This window comes from Colius striatus, chromosome 14 (assembly GCF_028858725.1).
Source record: "Colius striatus isolate bColStr4 chromosome 14, bColStr4.1.hap1, whole genome shotgun sequence".
Taxonomy (NCBI): Eukaryota; Metazoa; Chordata; class Aves; order Coliiformes; family Coliidae; genus Colius; species Colius striatus.
Window position 1 is genome coordinate 13016761 of NC_084772.1, and position 25540 is coordinate 13042300.

General features: G+C 36.4%; 1 protein-coding gene across 3 annotated transcripts in view; it reads right to left on the reverse strand.

Moving 5' to 3' along the window:
* The window catches only part of GARRE1 (granule associated Rac and RHOG effector 1), a 60265-nt gene that overhangs the window by 31038 nt on the left and 3687 nt on the right, over positions 1 to 25540 (reverse strand). For 2 of the 3 annotated variants that reach the window (XM_062007673.1, XM_062007671.1), the window contains exon 2: positions 18920 to 18995. The exons of the other annotated variant lie outside the window; for it this stretch is intronic. The gene's annotated coding sequence lies outside the window, so the exon portion shown is untranslated. The remainder of the gene's footprint in view (positions 1 to 18919; positions 18996 to 25540) is intronic. 3 annotated transcript variants of the gene reach the window in all.

The following is a 25540-nucleotide window of genomic DNA, read 5'->3' on the forward strand; positions in this document are numbered from 1 at the left end:
AGGCAGTCTCAAGTTGGTGCTTTCTTGTTACTAAAGTCAATACTGATGAATATTTTCTTATCAATTCTCTCCTTCCAGACTATTAAACTTAAGACTACAGTTAATCTCCAGTGCAACCCTTATACGGCGGAAGGCTATTAATGAAGAACTCAGGGAGAGTTAATCAACGTTTTCTAACCTCATCCTTTTTAAATAATGCAAGAATTAAGTCAATTAAATCTTTTTTCAGGCACTATAATTTATTGCAGAAATCTGAAATTCATATTAATTTTAATAATGTTCTAAATCAATATATAAAAGGTTCCTTTTTTTTTTTTCAATGCAGCAGCAGACAAACCTGCCAATACCCTAAATATGATTAGCTGGAAAAATACAACATATACATCCCATTTCAGGAAGAGGATGTCATTGATCATATGCAAGGTATCACATGAGGTAGAACTGCCTGACAGATGGGTCTAAATAACACTCCCACTAAACATGAAAGTGGAGAAGAAATATAGCTTGTAGTACTGCCCTGTTCCTAATAGCAAATTCTTGCTCTGCTGGAGAGCCAAAAGCACTTCCTTAAAGGCATTTGTAGGAAGGCAAACAGAGCCTGAGCAGTGAGAAAGGGTCAGTTTGCAGCAGGAGACTTCCAAGGCCAGGCTGTAGGAACTAGTGCTTCTGCAAACGGGCATGAAGATATTTAAGCCCTTACCCTTAGCAAAACACAGCTCTTAACTGGACAGGGCTTGGCACCTCTTGATCATCTTTACATGGAGTTGGGAGTCGTATATGAATGCAATAGTCAAAGTTATCCTAGGAGCTCATTTACATATCTTAATATATACATTTCCTATAAACACACACATATGTATTTATACACACGTATGTGATGATATTTTTAATTTTCTTTTTCGCACAGTATGACTTTATAGCTTGTTAATTAATCCCACCTCAGTCACCCTACTTTGTTCTGTGCCTGAGTCAGAACTGCATTGATCTAACTGCTGCTTATCCCACCAGCTCAGTTAGGCTGGGAAACCCCATACTTCCTACAGTGTTCCTGGCTTGGAGAGAGAAACAGTCTGTTTGTTGAGATTGCAAAAGACATTGATTAACCATGTCAGGACATTTATGTTATACTTTCCTTCTGAAGAGAAATAAAGTTTATTCAATCAATTTATCTAGTCCTAACTGTTAGTCACACTTCAGGCCACTCTCTCCCTACACATACACATAACTTAATTTGATCAAATAAAGACATTCTTTCCTTTATTGCAGCAATTGCAATGTACATGGCTAACAACAGTGATTCATAATAGGATTTTTTCCCTGAGCACTTCAAGGAATAATCTAGGCGTAACAGAAATGAGCCCTTTAATGTGACAACAAAACTCTCCTTTAACTATCAGATTTGAGATATGAAATCTGTATGAATACTGTCAAAATGGTTGAGGAATAAAGACTATCTCCACTCAAAATTTCGTATTTCACCTGTCTGAAGAAACAAGATAACAACTTGTTCATACCATATGTTTTGACACATATGGATGGCACAAAAGTCCCACAGATAAAGAAGTAGGCAAGACACAGCAGGACAAAACTACACATAAGAGCTGGGTAGTCTCACACCCAGTAAAACAACAGACGCACAAGTTTTTCAGGAAGTCATTGCTACAGATGGTTCTGCTTCTGGAGATCTAGTGCTAAAACTGTTTTGTATTCCCACTTCTAAAAACACGATCCACAGATAAAGCAAAAGAAATTCCATATGCACGTCAGCATCCCTTATTAAAGTACTCTAGGATGATTACTTTATTTCCTAACCACTTCATACTTCTCTCAATATTCACATTGAATGCATCAAAATGCAATAAACCCATTAAAAAGGAATTTTCCAGGAGCCTTTGATATCATATGTGTGGCCAAAACGTTTTCTCTTCTTGCTTTACAAGCAACGGTGCCTCACAGTGGAATGCAGGATTAAATTTGGTTTCCTGATTGCATGTAAATGTAGATGGAACAAAAGAGCTGGTTAATTTATATGCATTGTATAAATAAATTGGCGATTATTTTCCCTAAGTAGACATGAATTTTACATCGCAGAGGAACTTAAGAAATGATCATGAAACTGCTAAATGTTAATTAGCATCAAAAGTAGGAAAAGCTAACAAGGGGTTTTCAAACTACACAGCACTGAATTAGACAAGCACATTAGAGATGCACTACAATTTGGTGGTTCTGATTACACACTGAGCCCTTCAGGATCAAACTAAGACACTGATCACTTAAAACAGTTAGACATTCAGCCAATACTTAAAACTTCTACATCCTAAAAGAACATGGATGCAATGAATAAGAAAAAAAGGTGTTTTCCTATTGTCAACAGCTACAAAGACAGTAAATCCTGTCTTTACTTCTAGACAATTTCATAGTCAAACCTGCAGGTACTTATCCCATTCTTGAACTTCAACATTCACTTTAATAAAATCAACACAAAGAGGACAGGTTGAATCTTCAGGGTCTAAAGAGATATTTATTTATGGAGAGGAAAGCTACAGTTCTCAACACCAGGCATGTGGGTAATGCTACACATCTTGTACTTTCTATAATGAGATCTCCAACATGCTACATACAAAATAAACATTCTTTCTTTTGCATCTTTCCTGAAAAAGTGAAGCAGATCATGTTCCCATGCTCTTCCCTCCCTTCCACACTATAGTTCCCCGTTGGTCTTGCTGCACAGACTAAAAGCGGAGGCTCCATAAAATAACCATATGAACTTCATGCCAATCTAACCCTTGCCATATTAGAAAAAAACAAAGTGTTTCATTCTGGTGATAGGAAAACAATATGTTGTCAGTCCAAAATATACACTTTCAGCTTCTACTTCATTGTGCAGAAAACAGAAATATCCACAGAAACCAAGTGCAGAAAGTATCAAAAATGTTAGCATGCCACAAATAAAGAAATAGTATTCCTTCTTTTATGTAATCACAACCAAAACAGTACCGTTCATATACTATTAAACATAGAACTAATTTATAGTATAAAACAAATTCCATACTGAACACTACCCTGTTGAAAGCTATCAAACACATCTGAAAAATCTCATCATTCTTTATGTTTTCACTTTAAGGAGTTAATGCTATGGTTAAGAAACTGCTACTTGTTTGAACTATCTGAACTTCTACAGAGAATAAAGCAGACATCTGCAGGAGTTGCTCTAAAAATGGCCACATTTGCATAGAGGAAACAGAAATTGCATGAAAATTAATGCATATGCAAATCAAGTCCACTTTTTAATGTAACATTCACAATTTTTTGGTTCAATACTTCCTAGAAAATCAAAAGTATTTTCTCCAATTTCACTGATTGCTCAAGACATAAATTAACAGGGAAGACTTTTAGACAAATGGAATTTGGTAACTCCCAGTTTCCGGGCCCAGTTTTGGGCCAGCATTGAGGGGTCTAATCTCCCTTCCATCATCCTGTATGGGATCACCCTGCTATAAGAGAAGGCAACTCGTTCCCTGAATCAACACAGGAAATTGAGCAGAGGAAGCAGCGAGTAAAATGCACAAGTCTATCACTAGTTTAGTTACACAATTACACATACTGTCAACTTCCTTTCAGCCAACTTCACTTACCATCTACATCAATGTCTTTGCAGACCATACTGGTTACAAATTTTATTTGTAAAAAAGCATTTTTCAGGCTTTAAAAAGGGTTCTGATCTCAATTTTAAAAACTGCTTGCAAGGGCAGTCTTTATGAATTCTCTTGTCCTTCCAGTGAATGTGCAATACAGCTTACATGAGTAAGATGATCCAAAAATCTGAGTTAAATTGTTTGGATGTAATACTTCTGGTTATCATCTGCTGGTTTTATTTTTATGGGATATAGATTCCAAATCTCAGAGTGAACTTAACATCATAAGCACCATTTGTGTAAAACAAACATCAAACTAATTAAATTCAATTCAACTCCAAAACAATCAAGAACTGCCAGATTGCTTACCAGGAAAGAGCCTGAACAAACAAAGCCTACTGCAAGGCCAAAAGGCCACCAAGCTGCCAGAGCCAAGAGTCTCCTGTTGAAAGCACACTGATTCCCTCTCGTTTAGCTACATAAATCTTGTGCAAATCCAAAATTTACTTCACTATTAAAGGTATCACTCCACCTTCAAGTTCTGCTGTCACTAACGTGTACATCAGATCCATCACCTGTCCAGGCCATTCAAAGTCCAAAAGTTAATACTTTAAAAAATATAAAAATACCCCCAAACAGACTTTGACACCTGAATAGCAAATTGGGAGCAGCGCAGTAAAGGAAGCCCATTTACCATTTCCTGAAGACCAGTCTTCCACTGTCTTCACCACGAGCTGTCTCAGAACGAAAAGAAGTTAATATCCAAGACCCAGGCAATATTAACTTGTGTACCAGCACCTCACAACATAGCTACAAATATCCTGGCCAACGAAATCCAGTGACCTATGTCAGAGACGACCAGTATCCCACTCAGACCTGAAGGTAAATGTGCATCACCACACAGTCTCTGCTCACTATGAGTGCAGCAATGGCAAGGACAGGGTACGCAGTACCAAGAGATTCTGGAGAAAAAGCACTCAGAGGCCCAACTATAAAAAGATTTCAAACCAGTAGTCTACATGAAAGCACAGACACAGTATTTAAAGAGGAGAAATGGAAAGTTAGTCCCAGACAGGGGCCTTGTAAAGTAGATTGTACCAGTGTGCTCTGGGAACAAATTAACTGTACCCAGTCTTCATCTGGGAGGAAGAGCCACAGGCTGCATGCAGTGTAAGAGGTTACTTCTTCCTTTTCCTTTTAGATGAGCTACTATATGTAGGTAAGAACATAGAGACAGATGGTGGAAACTCTTTCCTCCAAATATACTTTTCACAATCCTAGTAAATAAACAGGTTAAAAAAAACCCACAGTCAAGTAGTCCCAGCTACTTTTAAGACAGATACTAATACAGTGTTCTACAGATTTTTAACTGGAAATTGATTCATTTCACTCTCTCTCAAACTAAAGACGGATTATTAGAATTTCAGTAACATCTCATAACCTGAGAAATGAAATTCTAGCTTGAATCGCAACTCCACCACTCTCAATGAATATAACATCTGTTGATATTAAAATATCCATGACAACTGTATAATATATTCAATCCACTTATAATGATAAAATGTATAGAATTAAGTGTGTCAGGTTTTAAAATTTGTTTGCATTTTTCAACACTGTCTTGCACATAGAACTTTTCAGAATAATGCAAGAGCTGAAATTGTGTTTTGAAAATCAAAGTTTTCAGTCGACAAGATCAGTCATTTCCCAGCAATGCTGACTGGCAGAAAATATGCATTAATCTCTGACATCAACTAAGTTACTTTATGCATCTGTAATTTCCTACCAACACATCATAAATACTTAAACCATGCAAACGCTTTTATAGGGGCTGACAAATATCATTATCTTCACCATCAGGCAAACGAAGCTTATAGTTTCCCAGGTCTCGTTCGACATGGCTGTTGAGATGCAAGCAGAGGACAAAAACCCCAGCAGCCCACGAGTGCCAGCCAGGAGAGGACATACGTCCTGGTAGCTCAGCCCATTTTCACATAACACACATCACCAAATCCCAGTTGCTTTTGGTCATATGCCTGTATTAAGGCTACAAAGCCAGACAGGAAAGCCAGCCTCACTTTTCAAGGCTGATAGCCTTAGTAATAGGGTAGGCTGCAGCCATTAGAACACTCAGACACCTCCCGTTTTTTGAAAGGATTTTGTCATCCAAGTAGTAGAAGTCTCCTATTAGAGGTGGACAAGGGAGAAAAAGGAAGAGAAGAAATAGCCTGTAATATCAATATAATTTTTGTTCCTGCTAGCTCATGAATTGCTTACTGGGATTCCTTTTTTGGCCGCTTGCCCAGAACAGTTGGAGGAGAAAACCAAACCAAAACAAAAAAAAGTAGGCAAGCCAACCCTTAGTGAAACCATAAAGCTCCTGTTGGAACCTTCCTTCCAGGGTATCCCCTTCTTAACACCAGCTCATTAGATGCTCTGGCCCACTCTCCTGGCTACTCCAGGGTTAGATGGGTGTCAATAGGCAGTGTTAGAATCAATTTGGTGTCTTCCGTCCCACTGGCTCACAGGTCATACTCTACATAGACTACATAGTTAGCGTAGTTTAACTATAATCATCTAGTTGAGAATCCTATTTAAATGTATACAAATCTAAACAGAGCATCTCATTAATACAGAAACTGATCTCATTTACCAATAAATCAATTACAGACAGAAGAACGAAGATTTGTTAAACTTAAGTAGAAGGCTCACACAACTTGGTTTTAACAACTCAAAGACCAATTTCACTGACAAAATATTTACCTAATATCTATAGACAGCCTCAGAATTCATGTTACATCTTTGTCCACAGCTCTTTTTCTCTTGAAAATGTCCCTCCTTAAAACAAAACTAACTTATTTTGTGCCAATTTGTGTCTTTTGCACACATACTGAAAAAATCCTCTAGAGACACCTCTATGATAGATGCCCTAATGACATGCAAAGAAAAAAAGATCCCCATGCCTCACCCAAAAAACCCCAAATCATCAAAGACTGACTTAAAAACCACTCAGAAACACAGAACATGGGAAAAGGCTGAAGAACACCAAATTTCTGGAGCTAGTAAGGACTGAGGGTCTTGGCTGCTCAACACTACACCATCATGCTTCCAACCCTTAACCCTCTAGAAAAGTCCATAGCCCTGAGCTGTCTAACTACACGCTCTATAAAATACACATGGAAGGTAGGTATCTCTGAATCAGATTCAGAGTTGTCAGTATACTGAGCTGTATTTTTCCAAGTCAGAGACTACAGTGCATCAGAAGACTTTACATTGTTTGAAGTAAAACATGTAACACACCAAAGAGCACTAACTCAAGTCTCAGATAGCAAAAGGTGAAAGGAATGTGTTAAACCACCTTCTTCCAGACTTGGGTGCCTCCCTGAACATCAAAAATAGAAGTATATGTCAGATCAGGATCACTGTTTCAATCCTCCCTTGGCAATAGGTGCTTACGTTATATATTTCAAAGGCAGGATCAGTTCCCTTTTGAAAGAGAACTGTGGGTGCAGAATGAAATGAAAAGAAAATAATGTCCATTCTTTTGATACAGTAGCCTAACAAAGCATTTGCACACAACATGAGAAATTGCCATGCAAAGTGATTTCAGCCAGAGGACACCCAAGGCACCATTTCTCATCTCCCAAAAGGGTGCACTTAACATCAGTCATAAAGCACATTTCTCTTGCTCTCATCAGAGTTGTAAAATGTGCTAAAATGAAGAAAAGGTTCATGAGACCACACAAGAACGAGCACAAACAGCACAAATTTTCTGTAAAAAAGGCACAGCTCTGCCTCCTAGAATAGACTGCCTATAGAATTCTTTGGTTCTAGACTCTACCTGCAAGACTGCTTGGACACAGTCACTTGCTGACAGCCACCTGCAGCCACCATCAGATTAAAAATACACTTTTCTTCAAAATTGAGGGAAGAGCTGCAGGCCATGGTTTCAAGGAAGGGATGGAGAGGGAATAATTCCTAGAAAAGTCCTAAGAGTAAGTTAACATCTATCCCTATACATGGCCATTTTCAGCCACAGATTTCACTTCCTGTTGAAGGGAAGGCAGAAAGAAAAGGCTGAACTACATAAATATTCAATTAAAGCATATGTCGAATAGGAATATTACTTGATCAGGCTTGCATCATGCTCCAGTTACGGCCATTTGAAATTATTCCCACTCACTCCTGAGTTTCCCTTTGTAAATCCACCTAGCACATCATATACGCACTTAACATCTTTCTAAGCTGCAGAGGAAGCCACCTATATTAGACTATTCCACTTCACCCTGTCACTCCTGATGACAGGAGTCTCACTTCTAAACACAACAAGTACAAAGAAGGACAGTAAGTCCTTGATAAAACTTCACAGAAATAAAAAGTATTAAGAAAAAATAAACTGTTTCTCAGTTCTGTAATGGTAACTACAAGAATCGCCATTTCCAATGTTCTGTAGAAGACCAGCTTTCACATGACGAGAATAAGATACAATAAAAAACAATGAAAAAAATACTAACCAAAACACCCTACAGTCCTATAATCTCATAGAAGGCATCTTAAACTTTTGAGTTCACATCAGCAATGGACTTAAGCATATGATCGGTTCCAATAAAGTTAGTGCTATATCTCACATACTTGTGAGTTAAATCTTCTTGCTAAATCATGAATTGCAGCTTTCCACCATAAACACATGCCATATGTACTTCTTCAGTAACACTCACTGGGAAGAGAGGCTTTTAAAAATGCATTTTAAAATGCATGCTAGAAATTTCTACTAAAATTTGTTAAAGAGGTTTAAGAAATCACTTTCTAAGATCAGCTACTGTTGAGTCAGCGTAGACTGAGAAATCAAGCAGAGGGCTTTATGTAGTATTTTATTCTCACTAGCTTGTCCATGGATCCAAATAATGCATAAAAAGCTTCTGCACCTCAGAAAACTAGAAATAATTCCCCGCTTTGGCAAAGTATCTGGAGAAATAATTGAAAGACATTCTATAAATGCTACCTTCACTACATTTTCTTTCAAAAGCTAGGTTCTTCTGGGGAAGTTTCCACTGCCCCAAACAAGCCACACCTTAAACAAGACTTGAAAAGACAAGTGAGAATAAGAGTCCAAGTCAAACATTACAGTATTTAGGCATGACATACTAAATGAACTAATACATATATGTATAAAACTCACTGTTCTTGCTAAAATGTCAGCCTAATGATGAGCGGTAGTCAGAAGAGTAAATCTTATGTTACAAATTATTAGCAAAGACATGTGGAAGCAAGGACCTGTGTTGGGAAAGCCAGAAACTTAATTATGGCACTGCATAAATCCATGGTTTACTCACACTTCAAATTCAGCATGCATTTCTAGTCTCCTTATCGCTCTTTCTTCCAAAGACATTCATGTGGTTCACTAAACAGACTAATCACAGACTCAGGAAATCCTATATGCAGCAAATTGTTGAAGAGAGAGTTTTAAATGACTGCAGCCCATAAATTCACCCTTTTCTTGCCTTTCCCTAGATACCTGTTTATAACCTCCATGGGATAAAGAAGTTTGAGTTGGATCAGTTGTGAAATGGAACTCAATGTGGCCACTTTTACCTTCTTGTTCACTCCAATTCAGTGATGATGAAAAGCAGTATGTCCTAGTGACACACTCTTTACAGCTGCTCTGGAAACAGAAGCATTTCCTCATTGATAAATCATCTGTTACCTTTTAGTCAAAGCTTACAGCCATTTTGCTGCTCTTGTAAACATAGATACTACATTTCATAAATGCCACAGTACTCAACATTTATTAAGATATGCACATTTGGTTTTTTAAACTAAAACTATCCCTAAACCAAATTTCTACACAGTTTTAACTGAGTTTGTGATGCTATGCAACTTTAAAAAGAAAATCCAAATAGAGTAGATTCAGAACACATTTTCATTATTTCAGTAGCGTTAGACAAAAGTAGCATTTCAAGGCAGTGAAAATTAGAGATTATCTACACGTTCAAAGCTTTTCTATGAAGAGCGAAGTTTTGAGTACTAGAAACACAAGCCAAATTATATACAGAAAATCCTGTAAAGCATTTATGTGGGGGTTTTGGTTGGGTTTCTTTTGCCTGTTTGCAGCAAGGATGATGAAAGCTTTCAAAACATTTGGAGTAACTGAACACCAACAATCTTTCCTTTCCCAAATTACTATGCTGCTTCTAAATTTTCAACACTTGCCACAGAATGTCTGCAACAGTCTCTCAATACTAGACTACACAAAAAAAGAAAGAAAAAACTGCAAATGTGTTTTCTTAGTTTCATTAAATATACTAATCCTAAATCTCTCATAGAAATTAAGTGTTAGCATGTATTTCCACTTATAAACTATTTACTTTCTCATATTTAGTAAGTACATTCCCCTACTATTTCTGTGTGACCACAATTAAAACCTAATCCTATATTTATTAATACACCTTCTCTTCAGTACATGTTAGAAGCTTTATGTATTGTAATGTTTGCCTTCTCCTCCAAGTTATTCATTGAAAGTCTCCTACTATTCTAAAATGATATGAATTTCATGACCAAAAATAGGAAACAGGAATACATATCAGAAAAACTGACATCAGCACATATTACTGCCTCATGACCATTGCAGCCACAAGCTTTTTTGTTGTCTAGCTAATACATTCACATGCTCGTATCACAACTCCTGCATTCTGAGAACAGACTTTCCAAACAGTTTATGGGCTTACTGTATTTGAGTAGCAGCAGATTCATCACTGAACAGCTGGAGTTTTGCCCAGGAAAACAAACTACACTCTATACTGAAGAGAAGGACATGGTGATTAGGCTTTTCATATCCCTCTCATGTTGAAAATTATGGAATTATCAGAAAACTGTAATCATGAAAATGCTAATCTAAGGAGAATGTATTTTTATAGCAAATTAACATTAATTATGTTTACCATATTTGGGCCCAAAGTTGGCTGGCAATTCAGTCTGTATAAAGACAGCAATATCTGATTCACTGTCACAGGATATGAATAAACCAGAGCAATCCAGTGTGAATAACAGTCTCCCTCCTTTAACAAAACCAAACATTACTGTGTACATAATACTCCAAAAGCACCAAACACTATTCTAAATAGCAGTTTTATAAGTAGTAGCAGTTGAATAGTTTTAACATTAATTCTAAAAATCATTGTTGAACTACATTTTTTTAACAGAAGACTTCTTGAACTATTAAAATGCTTTATTTCTAACAAATCTATAGGGTTTAACATATTAGATTATGTTGAATTAATATCTGTAGCTGACGAAGAATAGTGGTGACAAATAATCTGAGTTCATAAAGATTAAAATGGCAGTACTGCATACCTCATAACCTTTCCTCATTTTTTCTGAGCTGCTTGTGTGTCTTGGACACAGCATTCCCCTCCTCATTAAGATCAGAATTTATAAGTCTTAATTAAATATAGATGAGACTTTTAAAATAGAACTAACTCATCCTGCATACCTGAGGTCAAAACATGATTAGTTGTAAGATCAAATATAGTAGCTTTCCAGTTTAGCAATCTCTAATCCAAATCAAATAGGGAAAATATAGCCAAATCTTTCCAACTAGTACCTTCCCCCTTTCAAGAACACCCAAAGCTAGTGCTTTTCAAGTCATTCTGCCAGCTTTACACAGCAGACAACTGAAAAAAATTCTTCCTGAGGTGCAATGCCTTAAGAACTGGTGCAAATACAAGTTAAGCCCAAGGGACAGAAGGATTCTTCTCCTGTCTTTCTTCAGAAAGGCCCTCAGTTCCAAGATTTATCACCCCACCTTCAGCACAACGGCAACAGATTATATCTTTGAGACTCCTGTATCTAGTGCCTTCAGTAATCCTGCTTTCTATTTCAGTACACGGAATAATTTGTTGCCTTTTATCCACACTATGTAAGTGCTAAAACAGGCCACAGGTGAACTTAAAAGCAAAACACTGTGAACCGAAGGTGGAGAAACGCTAGTATAATCCTAGGCCTTCTTCATCCACTCTTTATACTGACACAGTTGTAAGAAATTTCTGGGTTTAAAAGCAATTCATTTTCTGGGGTTTGCATTTTATATTCTCCCTAGAAAGAGTTGCTTCATTAAAACTATCTTCCTTTCATTAAGAAAAGCAGATTTTAATATTTTAACAATTGTTTTACTGCTTCTTTAAAAATAGAGTTAACACCTTAATGATGATATTTCATTTCTTTCAATGCAAATAAATTCACAGGTCTGAAAAACAAATCTCATTTTTTATACGTAATGTAGATGCTACCAAGGAATATAAATAACTTTACACAAGAGCTACTTGCTAACAAATGCATACATGGAATTCTGCTGACACATCTCAGCAGCACGCATGGCTTTTATAGCTTCTGACTTTAAGCTGCTACAAGTGTACGGCATGGAAAGTCACACAAGAGTCAAAATGATGTTCAGATAAATACTGATGTGACTCGATTGATATAATGTGATTTTCCCTTTTTAAAAAAAGCATTGTTCTTAGGTTAACAATTATTTCCCGAAGAACCCTCCACTTCCCAATATAAACATCAATTGTTAAATAATTATCAATCCTAATTTGCAACACATAAAGCATAGTCAGATTGCCTTATGATTTGTTGAAAGTGGAAGTACTGATAGTTTTATATAAACAGCTAAGCTCTCAATCATGGGCCCGATTTGTCATCAGGTTATGTGCCAAAATTTCTGCACTGACTTGTGCAAGAATTTTTTTGCACAGCAGAGTATACAATGGGATATTTATGCTGGTACGTCTTGAAAGAGAAACAGACGTAATGTTTAATATGTAAAACAAATTAACACGATGCGACTGATCCAATTCAGCAGGAATCAAATGTCCATTAGCAAACATGGAGACTTAAGCTTAAACTTTCATCACTTGTTTGATCTTTTTGAAAACTTGCAAGTGTGTTCCCCTAGAGAAGTACTAGCAGTCCAAGAGATCACACACATGCATTAGTGGAAGACTCAAACTTCATACCTAATTAACTACATGCAACGGTATCTCTCAATACTCATTAACAGAGCTGAGATTTTGTTTACAAATAAAGACTGGAAAGAAAAATAAAAAGTTTTAAGTGGTATCTTACAACATGTCAATTATACTTAAAAATTATTATCATGAAAGACTAGGCTTGCATTAAATGTTGTTTAGGTGAATTAAGCCATGCTGACACTCCTTCACAGCGACTTGTGTTGACAAAGGGCTTTCTGCTGCAGCAATTGCAACACAGTAAAGCTCTGCCAGCCATAAAATACTGTGAAGATGCCAAATACATTTAAGCAATGTTTCAATACCAGCTGATGCATCTATCGCAAATCTAGCCAGATCTCTTTCATATATATTTCCCAAGTACTAGATGTAGAAAAAGCAACCTTTTTACCACTAGGACAGTTTGTACAGAGGGCATGCTGACGGCCAGGACCATCCCACTGGTACCAAGCACTGCCCATGACTAATCTGGCCCTGGCAAGCGATGGTAAGGAAAAGGCTACAATACACAACAGTAAGCATCAAGGCAATGCCTGGCAACTTCCACTTTATATATTACTACAAACCCCCCCAGGCACCATTTTTAGCCACTCTTGGATTTCTTCCCTTCTCCCCATCCCCCAATCAGGCTCCAAACCTTGAAGTAACCTTGTTCTGCTCCCCCCCCAGAGACAGCTCCATGCCTGAAACATAACCTCTAATCTTATTTTCTATTTCTAGCGTACAATTCACGACCCTTATCCCAATTTTTTAAATTAAATATCCTCCATGTTGCAGACTCTGCTTCCAATAGTCAGGATTCCTAGAGTCAGAATTTATAACCATATGTTTCTTGTTGAGGACAATTTTACATTACCTTTTAGAGCAGTAGAAGCATATAGTATTTACAGAATATAGGTTTAAAATCCTTTCCTGAAAATAAGGTTTTCAATACTACTGTCAATACTCCACTGTAATAAAACAGCTTTATTTGTTAGAAGATTTAGATATAGACCTTAGAATATAACAGATCTGCACTTCAGGGCAGTTTGCAAAGCAAAGCATTAACTTCCAGCAATTATTGATACTTGGGACAGTATCTGTGGACACTAAGTTGAGGTCTTACAAACTGCAAGGTTTTATTACCAAGGAAGTCTTCATATCTGACAACATCTATTTCTGAGAGGGACTTTGCTTCAAGTTACTTGGTTTTTTGCAACAACAGTATTTTGTTTGCCATCGATTCTGCAACATTTTTTATACTAAACAAATTAAAACAAAAATAGCCTACTGGATCATGTGTTCATCTAGGCCACAATGGTAGGGCTCAAAAGTTATATTTTCAATTAGTTAGCACTGTCCATAAGCCTCTCTCATGTTTTTATCAACTATACCCAATTTGTACAGTTGCTAGGGCGAAAAGTTGCTCCGCGCACAAATTCTCCCACGAAAACACTTTGATACAGAACAGCTCCCTGAAGAAAGAAAAAATATTTTTCTGTCTACGAAGTGATGAAAAACAAGAAGTTTCCAGGATGGGTCCCAAGCCTGGAGGCTGCAGTCTGACACAGCCATGCCCTCACCAAGCTGCAGAGAGTTACAAGTACATGTCTGTGTTTTCGTCAGCCACACGCTAACACTCTTCTGCCTATCCCAAAATAAGCTATTTCAGTCCCAGAAAACACAACCCTACAGAGTGTGGAGGGAACGTCTATTACTGCTCAGCTGGCTCTGTGCTCACTCTGCAGAGAGGAACTGATTTGATCACTGTGCATTAGTGAATACCTTCACTTACACAGTGAAAGTTAAAAAAAGTGAATTCCAATGTACCCACATAATAAAATACTTATAATGCTTTTACCAGGCTAGTAGCTTGTCTTTGGAACCAAGACCAACTACACTGATACAACTTTCTGTTGATTAATCAAAATTAGTTAGCCTAGGATGCTAATAGCAAAGAAATTGCCACTAGTATTTCACAAAATTACTTTCTGAATAATATTTTAGACATAATCAGTTATGAGGCAACTCGCCCACAAAAGCAAAACTGGGAAAGGAAGAATAATCCTTGAATACAAAGTGTTGGGACACATTTTGATCAATGTATATGTATCTTATCAAGTTGTTTCACAATACAGTATGTTTTGTTTCACATTGGTCTGCATAGGCAGTTCTAGTAAATACCATTAGTTTTGTTCTATGACCTCTCTCCTACTCCTTCAGTTTCCATCCTATTCTCAACAGGGTATCATTTGAATTTATTGGTAGTTCCAAAGAAACAGAATCGTGCAAGTGGGAAGCCAACCTCTAGCAATTAGGAATAAAAGCACATAAGTGACTGTAAATCAAACTAGAAAAAAATATATGTGAGAAATTTAAGGTAGTAGAGCTGGATTTTTAAATGGAAAACAGTAAGTATACAAACTGTGAAGTTCACAGTCATATCATTAGCATACTTATCAGATCAATTTATACTATGAAGAAAGAGCTGCACTCCTCCTGTTATGCTAGTCAGAAGTAGACCAAGATGAAACTCATTCCTAGATAGCTACTGGGTGAGTAACAATACTTTCTTTCCTTAATTTAAATATATACATAAATCAAATTACATTGTCAATGCAAGTCAGGACTGCCTTTCCCTCAGCAGTAAAAAGATGTGGTAAGAATATACTTTGAATGTTAACTTCATTGAGTCTTAAGGGTCAACACTTGAAAGCTACTCCACCCCACCCCAAAATAAGCACCAGTAACATCTCAAAAAAACCTCACTGAAATTCTCACATCAATGAATGACAGACACAAAAATTTATCATAGCACTAGGAAAATATGTGCAAGCATGTTTTCAAAATGATACTATTATTCAAATGGAAAGAAAGCATCACACTAGGACTGTTCAACCACTCGACTATTTACTAATTATTAAATTCATTAAGTATTTTATTATTGTGGACTCCATAAAATACAGAATTAAAGAAGTAATGTAATATTGCTTGTTGATGTAAATATCATTTTAAAAATGCTTTCCCACAGTCTCTGCTTTTAGCATGAAAGTTGCAGAAGCAATTCTGCAGTCCTCACTAAGGACAGTATTAAAAAGGTCTTTTATTTTTTAAAACTGTTTCCACTCCCATCTTCCATAAACTTGTGGGAACACATTATAGGTGTGGTTTTAGTCATGTAAGACTACTCTTCATTAGTCATAAAGAATGAAAACCAAGTATGTACCAAAGTAAATCCATATTTAACAACATTTTAAAAAATCCTTACCTCATTAGGAAAGGGGTCCTGAAGCACAATCACTGATGCAGGTTGAAGAGGCACAATAATCTGTGCCTTAATTTTGGATAAAGCATGAACTAAAACCCATCCTTCTAACATACAGTGGCTTATATGAAATACTTAAAACATTCAATGAGGATCTGAACAAAGAAAAAACACAACATTTAAGCTCATTTAAATTTAGGGATTTGTTTAAAAAATTCTGAAAGGAAATCTGAGAAGGATTTCTGGAAAATGATGCCTTTCACTTACAGCCCATCAGCATCATCAGGTGAACTCATCATAGTGCTAACAGCAATACTGTTACTGTTGCTGTCAGCAATGGAGCTAAAAGAAGTGAACCTGACCATAACAATGGCTGATTGTCGTCTTTGGTATTTAACAACACCATCTTAAAGTGTTTGGCGTTTTTTTAATTATTTAACAATTTTATTTAAAATATTAAGTACATTAATATGACCTACAAGAATAATAAATGTTTACTTGATTATGTTAAGATAAAATGAGCATCCAAAACAGACACATTGCCTTCTGTCTTGTGGCTACCTGCCACAAACTTCCACAACACATTTGATTCAGTGCCCATGCAGCTTCCCTGCCACAGGAGCTGAGCCTGTAGCCTGCTATGAAACCCACCTTCTGGCAAGAAGCCAGACACCACAGCCAAGGATCTTCTGTTTGAACACAGATCTCATCCACGGCATTCCCACATGCTCACTACTTCCAAGTTCTTCCAACCCCAATGGAATCATAACACAGTGGCTATGGTTCAGCCAGACTGGTTTTGGACAAAACTCAACACCCACTGCTACTCCATAACCAATATTGTGGAAACAACTCCTTCCACACATCTCAGGAGAAGGTAAGCAAAATTACTACTTAGACAAAAAGTTCATCTTTCATCTGCTTTAAGATAAACAACAGACTAACAGATCCCCACAAAACAACTACCTGTTTTGAAAGACCCCTGCTGCTAGACCTAAGATCTAAGGCACAAACTTCCACTATAGTTTTTTACTACATTCTCCATTTACAGATAACACATTATCTTACACATTTTTTCCTCATTAGGCAAGCTCTGACTAAAACCTGAACTTGCATGTACTCTGCTCCTCTATTCCTGATGGCAGCATAAAGTGAAAATTGCTACTGCACAATCAAACAAAACAGCTAATGTGCTTTTGAAGGAAGTACTTCCACCCATTCCAGTTCTCCAAAGTGTTAGACAGAAAAAAAACCCAAAACTGGAAAGCTGTGTTCCTACTAGTGCTAATATTTCTTCCTTCCCAGGCTCTGTAAGGATCTTGCTCTATTTCTAGAGATATTCTATAAGGCAAGTAAAACTTCTATATTCTGCATAAGCCCACAATTTATCTGTAGAAATCTCTCAGGGAACTGTGCAATAAATACACAAAAGTATGTTACAACTCTTTTTTGCATCTTCTTTTCGAAAAAGCTGTTATAATGTCAAGTCTGTAGTTACCTGCAATTTTTGAACACTGAAATACACCTTACTTTTTTGCTTTCAGCTCAACAACGTTGCTCCTATTTTAAATTTCTTTTTCCTACTTTGAGATTCACTCCAGCAAGCTTAACACAAACAGTATTAGAGATGCATCCTACTACACACTAAGGAACTTATATATGTTTTTATTCACAATACAAAACATATTTCCTGCATACACCAAATAACACCTGTTATGTGCATATTACATGATGTATGTTCTCCTTTACTAAGGTATTTGAATTTCAATGAGTCATTTCCTCAAAATTTCCATTCTAGAAATAAATAATTACCTTCCTTCAAAGCATCCAGTAACACTATGCAGCTGGAGCAGACGATACCACTTTTTGCATTTATTATTGTATTAGGAACAACATGTACTGCAGTCAGAAATAGGACTAACCACAACCAGAGTATTATTTGATGCATCAAGGAATTTTTACCCTCAAGTACCACTGACATATTGCTGTGTAGCAGGAGAGTTTAAGCAGTGCTTCAGTTGCATGGACACTTAACATTCATACCAAACTGAGTTTAAAACAACAGGAAATCTTTCACATTTTGAGCACGACAGATTCCTTTCCCCATCTTTCAGCTAACATTCCAATCCTCACTGTGTAATACATAAAAAAAGGAGACTTTAAAATGTGAATTAAAGTGCAAAGCAGGGAAAAAAGTAGTAAAAGTAGGGGACAAAAAATAAAAATCATGAAAAGGACAGTGACTGGATTCAGCAGCACAAGAAAATTAAATGATTATGGACTCGGCAATGAAAATGGTGGTTTCCTTCACAGTGTATCAATATGATGATATTAAAAAATGAGACAATATATTTTATGGCTCGCAAATGCTATTCTTAGAGCATTCTGCTGCTTTTTGGAGTAGCTGCATGCATATCAGCAAATGACTTGAAACAGTGTAGCCACTTGTAAAATGGAGCCTTATCTCCTCTTACAGCTAACGCATAGCTGTCTGGAATAGAAAATTCTTCCACAGATTGCTTTTCTTACATTTCAGGTGATTATTGTTGGCACTTCTTTTCTTCTAAGTTGAGATATATAGACTCTCTTTACACAGACATTTCTTTGTACTTTGGACAAGGCATTGAATTTTTATCGGTCAACAGTAGCATTACTATTAAAAACTATTTCAATGTTGTATTAAGCAAAGATCTTGAGGCATCTAGGTTTTTACCACACACCAGTGCTGTAAAAATCCAGGTATCTTATCCTTATGTGTCAGATTTAAGCTTGTTATTCCTAAGTGAACGGTAAGTTTTTTACCTAATTATTTGTTAAGCCTTAAAGATTATATTAAGTAATCTCAATGATTACTCACTGAGTTTACGACTGAGTAGTTGCTTTGTCATGTTTCTTACCACAGTTTTCAATATGAAGGTATTTAACAAGAAACCAAAACCTTTGAACAGAGAAAAAAAAACAAACAAGAAGAAAGCAGTAGAGGCATTCTGGTGTAAATGCAAGTAAACCACAAGTACCTGTCACACACCCAACAGCTTAGCACCAGCCCAAGCTGAGGCAGCATCTTCCAACTGAAGAACACGAGTAGCAAATCTAGAAAAAAAAAATTCACCAGTGAAAACAAACAAAAAAATATTTCCTTCAGATCAAGTACAAGGCATCAATTTCAAAGCACTACTTAAAACGTTGGTTCTTACCGAAAAGATACAGAAGATCTTAACAGTGCTGGAATATATAACCATTCTAAGACAAAGTCATTTTGCATTTGAGGTCATATATTGGTGTACTTACATCAACTTGTCAAGTTCATTCTCAGGGATATTCTACAGCTGCAATCACTATTCCCTGCTTTTTCCAGAATATATTAAGTGGATCTTCAGAGACCATCAAGTTTGGACTAATTCAGATGAAGCACTGTCCCTCACACCACCATTTGGCTATCTGCCTATGACAGTGTAAGATAGGGGAAAGCCAATAAACTATAGGTCATAAGTCAATGATGTGATGTAAAAGAAGAAAAACCTTCACAACACAAACCTTTAGAGACAGCTAAATAAGGCATAACAACTCTATTGAGTCAATAGTGCTTTGAGTGCACAATCAGGTGTTTTCACATGCTACCAATAATCAATATTCACACATATCTAGTTGCATAATATTTGTTCCAAGTCTACTGTTCCAAATTACACTAGCTCAATTTTGTTCACATTAGGATTTATTTTAGAGAAAAGTATTTGGGATAGCCATAGCATGCAAGATGCCCGACATTTATATTATAATTTATTCCTCAACACACTGAACAACTGGATCAAAATACAGCATGTCTTCCTATCTATGCTTGTAATTATGTGGACCATATCACTTACAAAACCTTAAGTTAAAAGGAAAGGGAGCATAATTATGTAGTGTAGAAAACTTCATAAACTATACTTAGCCTTGTTTTTCTTGATATATAATTTAATGTGCAGTGAAAAACAGTGAACACAGCAGAGATGAACAGCTCATGTTCCAGACAGAATATATCAAATAGCATATGTAAGGAAGATCCAATATATCATTTCCCTGAAACCACAAGAATTTTTTAAAAGAAATTGCCTCATCTGTGCTAAAACGACTTCAGAACAAAACACAGGTACAACTTTTTAGCAGAAAGCCACTTGCCAAAAGCAATTTTTTTCCTGTTTCTGGATGAAACTTAAAATATCAGTAACAACATCCTGTATCAGAGAAAAGCATCCACTGGTTGCAGTGGGAAGATGAAAAAGCTCATAGAAATGTGAACGTCTCAGAAAAACAAACAAACACACCATAACTTAACATTGTCAAATTCTATCAATCATATCAGCAGTAGTCTTCTCCATCACAATGCACAAAGCTGAGGGCCATGGAGGCCTTTCAAGCAGAAGAAACATATAGCAAAAGGTGGTGAAACACAAGAGAAGGCAGAAACACTTCCATCCTCCAAAATGCAAGGGGTAGAGAAGCAGATATTAAACCACAAAAAATGAGCACGAGGTTAAGAACAGGTGATTTTGAAGAAAACAATAGTTTGCTTTAAAAACACACTATAGTGTCACAAAAACCCCACATGTCAAGGTACTGCACAAGCAATAAACTCTGTGCAGCTGTTCAAGAACAAATTAAACTTAATATATTGCACCTTTAAAGCTTGAGGAGCTATTCAACCATGAACTCCGGTATCTCTAAGCCACAGTAACTCACACATCCAGTGTTCAGTCCAACAATGTGTCTGATTAAATCGTAATCTTCAGAAAAGCATCCATAGTCAAAGACACCATGAAAGGCTTTCAAGTAGGAACTCTGACATCTGACCAGCAACAACTTCAATAACGTTAGAGATTCATTAACAAAAACATCCGATACTTGAAAGACAGCATCTATGATTTGAAAGGTCATCATGATATGTAAAGAGAACGCAGAGTGAGAGAATAGTTAGAATCTTTTAATTATGTTTCCCCTGAACATGTGTTGAGGCAAAGCACGATTGGTTATTTATTTGTCTGTCTCTATCAGACAACTACTCAAATATTATAAACCTCAACTGTTCCAGAAAGTAAAATGGAAAAAAACCAAACTCTTCCTGTCGTATCTTCAAAGGAAGAAAATGTGCTTTTCCCAAAAAAATATTTCCCTAAATCTTGTGTGTCAACTACAGATCTACTCTATCATACCAATCCATCACCACAAAAATGTAACATTCCTTTAAAAAAACAAAAAACTTATCATTAGTGGTTTTCAACAGATTTCATGTCCAGCAACATCTGCAGAGCAATAGATTTCACTTAACCAGATCAGGATCTTTTCTAACCACAAAACCAAGAAACAGATTAATTTCAAAATAGCGCAGGTCAGACATACTGCTTTTCCACACGGATAAAGCATTAAGTGCATTTGACCAAAGACTGCCAAACTAGACCATAATATGCTGCCCCATGACCCAAGGTATTATTTCTGTTTTAAGATCAAGTATTATATGAAATATAACATTTAAATTAGTATTGCTAACTTGGATTTCTAGAATATCTTTGCTAAGAAGAACTTGTGAACAATCCCGTGTTCAACTCATGACCAAATTTCACATAAAATTAGCTAACTGCCAAAGTCATTTTGTAATAACTTGTCTAAAACTTCACAATACTCGCTCCTCGTTGGATCTGAAATGAGGTCAAAGTGCTGAATTCGACATCACAATCTGTTGCCCTGGAAATTATTGCAATGTTTAGACAAAGAAGTTTATTATGAAATCTAACAGGATTGCTTGAGAGAAAATGTTTTCATTCCCTTCCTGAAAGCAACACAAGACAGATAGAAAGATTGAAAGCTTTGAGTAAGGGTTCTTCCAACATTTTACCCAAGTATACTCCCAATAACTGTATACATTCCCCTTTTTCTGCATTTTGCTCTAATAACTGGCATTCCCTTCCAGTACCTCATATAGTTCTCATCAGCATGGGATTCTCATTAAAAAAAATAAGCCACTGAACTAAAAGTTTACTTACCCTTGCATTAATTTAGGAAATTTATGTTTTAGTTAACCTACTCCGCTCTTTTATACACAAACTTCAGCAACTTCTCTTCAAAATTAGCTAAGACAGACATGCAAGTTATAATACTACCAAAACCTGAACCATGCTTGTGTCATTAACTTGTGTATCCACAATGGCTGAAATACAGGTTATTTGTACTCCACTATGAGTTAGTAAAGTACGCTCAGTTTGCTCTCTGTAGGTGAGGAATTTAAGAGTATCCACTCAAACCTCTGCTTTCCTGCCAACAACAGCGGCAACCTGGCAGTCTTCATGATATCATTTGCACTACTCAGAACTGAACTCAGCAAAGCAAAACTCCAGCCACTTCCAAATCTTACACATTTTTTTCCTTCTCTTTTATTTTTTGTTTAATAAATGAAAAGTTTCAGCTTTTCTAACTGATAAATACATATTTAGAAGATGTATTTTTCAGCACCATATTGAAGTTCTTGATTACATCATCTGCTTTTAAATGTTCATCTCATGCAGGAGGAAAGGGCATATCTTATTACCTTATTATTTAAATATTTGCAAACTCTGTTGTTCAGACAAAAAACCACAAATATCTATGTCTTTGGTAAGAGGCTAAATAAAGGTTATTTTGGAGCTACGAAAAATGCACTAATGGGTTCTGTAACAACATATTTGCACAGTTTTAGTTAACACAATTCTACACCACCTGGCCTTCTATTCCTGCTTGGACAGAAAACTCCACACCACTTAACAGTAGGCAATATTGCCATTCTTACCTCCTGAGGAAAAAAAATCTCTCATTCTAAGAATCTTTCTGTCTTTTACTAAACAAAAGTGCCTTTAACAAGTAATGAAAACCTCCATTAATTTTTACCTTCCTTTGAAAAAATGTGGTTTGGAGATGACAAACTCATTCTACACAGAAATTATTCTGCAAGCTGCACACAGAAGAACATACAGAGGTGAAGGAATTACATTTTTAGGTAGCCTTTTCCTTGTCATATTCTTCCTACTTCTACATAATACCATCTGGTGCAAGACTTGCAAATAGCATTCTAAGAAGAAAAAATATACTCAACATAAAGAGATTACACTCTTCAAATCTTTTGGAGTCTGGCACTGAATTACATTTACCCAAACTGATCCTTCCCCTATGATACTTAAGTCTTTTACTCAAGCTGTGAGGATGCAGACACAAGACAAGTCTTTCAACAACAAGAGTGTCTCTGTGTCTGTCTTTCCTAGTTACTACAGCTTTCACTGGTTTTCAGCACTTCAGTTATATGTTGGACCACAAAAAAATAATGACTTGCTTCTTCAGGATGTGATTGCGAGTTTCAAGTATTTTAAAGGAACTTTAAAAAATACTACTTTGTACTTCAGAATCTTAGGATGTAAGACTTAAAATATCTCCAGATTTTTCTGGAATGTGAGCTGCACACATCCAGGTGCTTTATCTTTCTCCAGGGAAGCTCTTGTGCTTGGACTCAAACTGTTCTGAAGCACAATCAGCCAAGTTCTGTAATCAGAACAGCAGGAAGTTCAACTTTCATAAACAATTAAATATATACATATAGAAACATTGCTCTATATCCTGGTATCAGACAGACCATGTGGACATGCTTCAGAGGATTTCATTTTACCTCAATAAATCCAGAGGAATTCCCAATACTATCCAGAAACTTACAAACACACCAATTTCACTCAGTGAGGTAGTCTACTTGGGAAATGAAAGACACTCAGTTACTGACAGAATTAAAGATATATTTCATTGCAAGATAACTCTCACATGAGTTACTCACACTAGGGATGCCTATGGAAAAGTGGAGAAAAGCTCCATCATGGTATTTTTTTCTTATTCTTCTACCCTTCCCTCAACAACACATTCTATATACTTTTTTTAAAGTTCCCCAAATACAGTATATTTGAATATAGCATTAAAGGATCAAGGATATATATTCTTTCTACCATAAGAAACAAACTTTCTCCTACTTTCAGAAACTGTTTTTAAGTTGAGGAGTTTCAGTCTGTTCCCACTTGCAGAATACACTGCTCAGAGCCTGTGAGGAATTTGCTGTAATTGGACAGTACCATTTAAATGTCAACTTTGAGTACACAGCTAAACAAGAATCACACTCAAATACTGTTATTAAACAATCAGTTGACATGTTCCCACATAACTTTCTAACCAACATACATGTAGTGTCAGGAAAGAATAAAAAGAGAATATCTAAACGTGTGAACGGGTGGCTGACAAGGTTGTGGAGAGATCCTCCTGTTGAAATTTTCCAAATAATATCTCTTGCAATGCTATTGTACATAAATACTTGCCAAAAAACATTACAATCTGACAAGTAACCCACTAAAATATTACTAGATAAAACAAACCAAAAAAAAAAAAGAATCACATTGACCAAAAATCCCCAACCACTTGAAAAAGTAGAAAACTGTTGGAAAAGCAAGAAACAAAGACCACAGAGTAGGAATACAGCTATGTTGCAAGACAATGAAAATCTAGCTAGCTTAAACCAGAAAATACGCATCAGTCATTTCAAGAAGGAAATTTTACTAACAACATAAGCAGGAATTTGTCACAATTTAGGGAAGCATTGTAAAGACATTTCCTAACTAATTATTTTCTTTGATGTGACCCTAACAGTAAAAAAACCCACAAGGTGAAAAATTTATTTTAAAAACAGAGACAACTGCTTTGGAGCAAAAGTTTTTTCTTCAAGTTTTTGTTTTGCTTTTCAACTAATACAGCACAAATTCTATCTACTAGCACTACCATATTCTCCTATGAGAGCTTTCATTAGCCAGGAAAGTTACTTATCTCCTTTGCGGAAAGCAAAGCCCTACAATATTCCACTTCAAACCTGAATTGTTTTAACAAAAAGTTGTAATAGGTGCCTGCCCCGATAAGCTGCCATATGTTATCATTAGACTGAAGTCAACGTATCACCAATGGTATGCAATATCACAGCTGGAAGAATGTCTGACTTGCTATCAAGGCTCTTTAACATATCTGAAAGACTCATAAAGCCTCAGTTACTCCCAAGTCAGATACACACATACCGATCTTCACTCACAGACATCTCAGGATTCCCCTGGAACATCCCAGCACATCTGGAGTACTTCGCTTTTCCCTTTTCGGCTCTTTTCTTTCATTCTTCAAAGCTTAACCAGCATTTCTGGACCCTCTGCTGTTTGCTATACACATGCCACTCTTTCCCCTGTAATCCAGGACTGCTTCAATCCAGGTCCCGAAAAGTCCATTTACCTCATGCAAAGTTTAGAACCTTAACAGAACCCCCCAAGTTTATCTTAAGCAATCAATACATTAATCTTCATTAATTACAGCAGAGCAAGATAAGATTGATATTTCACGGCCACAGTTCTCCAAATAATTTGCCTTGTCACATTAGAGCATTTCAAAGTGAAACATACCTCATTAATAACAACATCACCTTTTTGAAGTTTCACAGAAAATTTTTTTCTTCTTTTTCAATTACTGTTTTGGCAAAACTCAAGGACTGGACCAAAATGGTTTATTCACAGAACACTAGGATAATATAAAACCAAATAAGCAACTAACCTGCAAAGCAATATTTGTGA